This window comes from Cajanus cajan, chromosome 9 (genome assembly GCF_000230855.2).
Source record: "Cajanus cajan strain Asha chromosome 9, NIPB_CcT2T_4, whole genome shotgun sequence".
Taxonomy (NCBI): Eukaryota; Viridiplantae; Streptophyta; class Magnoliopsida; order Fabales; family Fabaceae; genus Cajanus; species Cajanus cajan.
In genome coordinates, this window is record NC_138525.1 from 4,452,234 (window position 1) to 4,454,131 (window position 1,898).

The 1,898-nt window shown below is 32.6% G+C and overlaps 1 non-coding gene across 1 annotated transcript; it reads left to right on the top strand.

Moving 5' to 3' along the window:
• The first annotated feature begins 482 nt into the window (after window positions 1-482).
• Window positions 483-566, top strand: TRNAL-CAA (transfer RNA leucine (anticodon CAA)). The gene has a single exon. It is a non-coding gene; the product is annotated as a tRNA-Leu (tRNA).
• The last annotated feature ends 1,332 nt before the right edge of the window (window positions 567-1,898 follow it).

The following is a 1,898-nucleotide window of genomic DNA, read 5'->3' on the forward strand; positions in this document are numbered from 1 at the left end:
ATATGATGAATCGAGTACAATTGATACCATTCAAAATTTTTTGCAGTTGTAGTTATTTGTGATCCTTGGTGTTGTGTAAATTACATTTCTGCCCCAGAAACCCTTATTGCTGTTAGTAATTTCCATGAAAAGGGTTCAAGAAGTTGAACTATCTAATTTCATGGTTTACAAGAATGATGAATGTTATTTAGTTTCAAGCACAAACAAATAGAAAATAAACACATAAGCAAGAGGTAAAAGTGACAAAAAGGAAGAAAGCCTTTCAATAAATGAACTAAGGATCACATCTAGAGTAGTATGCTAAGTTGATTTTTGAATTATGAAGTAAAAAAAATCAAAATTTAAATTTTGGCTTTTGATCATCTCAATCACAATGACAATAACTTTTACATTACAGTTTCTGCTTTTAATCATCAAAGTCCCACCATCACAGTCCAGTATCAAACCTATTTATTTAATATATTAAAATCACACCAACATGTGTCAGGATGGCCGAGTGGTCTAAGGCGCCAGACTCAAGTTCTGGTCCTCGTGAGAGGGCGTGGGTTCAAATCCCACTTCTGACAATTTTTTTCCCAGTTTGTCTTATTTTATTTTATTTTATTTATTTATTTTTATTTATTTATTTATTTTTATTTATTTTTATTTATAAATATATTTTTTTAATTAATTAATTTATTTTTTACCCCACTCAATTTTTTATTTAACTCAACTCTTTCTCGTTTTTAAGGCCCAAAAATGCCCAAAAGTTTTATTTTTAGACTTCTTTTAGAGGGAAAGTCGGAAATCTGAGTGCTAACTCAATAAATAATTAATTATATTTAATCCGTGAAATAAACAAGAATAATTTTATGTAACAAGAAACAAACAAGAATAAACTTGAAGTTAATCTCAGTTATTTAAATATGTCAATATCAACTTTTGTAAGCTCAAATAGAACACTGTGAAGTAAAGAGGAGAATACTATATTAAAATTGATAAAAATAAAAAATAATTTGTGAAAAGAACAAGTAATCTTCAATTGTTCCCTCCTGTAAGGATGGCAACGGGGCGGGGCGAGCACGAATTTTATGATACTCGTACCCGTTCCCACGAGTTAAATCTATCCCTGTCCTCGTACTTGTACTTGTCGGATATGTAATTTTCATTCTCATCTCTGTTCCCGTCAGGTATCGGGTATACCCGTACTCGTACCCGTACCCGTCAAATTATTTATTTATTTATTTATTTATTTAAATATAATATTTTTTAATTATTTTTTAATTATATTATAATTATAATTAGGTTATTTCACTATCTCATATTATAATAAATAATCACATATAAAAAATATTAAATTTTTTTAATATAATTAAATTAAAAGTGAGTATTAAATTAAAAATAAGAACGAGGACGGGTACGAGTACGGGTATGGGACGGGTAAGTACATACCCGTACCCGTATCCGTACCCGTATCCGTACCCGTACCCCGTCAAACTGTGTATTCCTCGTCAAAATTGGGACGAGTTCGGGTATTACTCGCGGGTACGGGTACAGTAACAACTATATATAGACACAAACGTTCATTAATCACATCAACTTGATTGTGGGCCCCAGCGTACTTTATATAGTAGTACCATTTTATAAAAGCTTTTTGACCAAAGTGGGGTCGTTGACCAAGTTATTTACCTAAATGAGGCTGTTTTGAATTTATTTACGCCTTTGGGACTGTTTACAACGGTGTCGCTATGGGCCATAGCGACACCCATGCCACGTGGCTTTTTTTTTTTTGGCGTAGGGATGGCTGGAATGAGCCACAACAGTGTCGCTATGGGCTGGACCAACACAGTATGTGAGCCAACAAAGCTGGTGTAGCCCACAGCGACACCATTTAAGAAAAAAAATGAAAAAAACTGAAA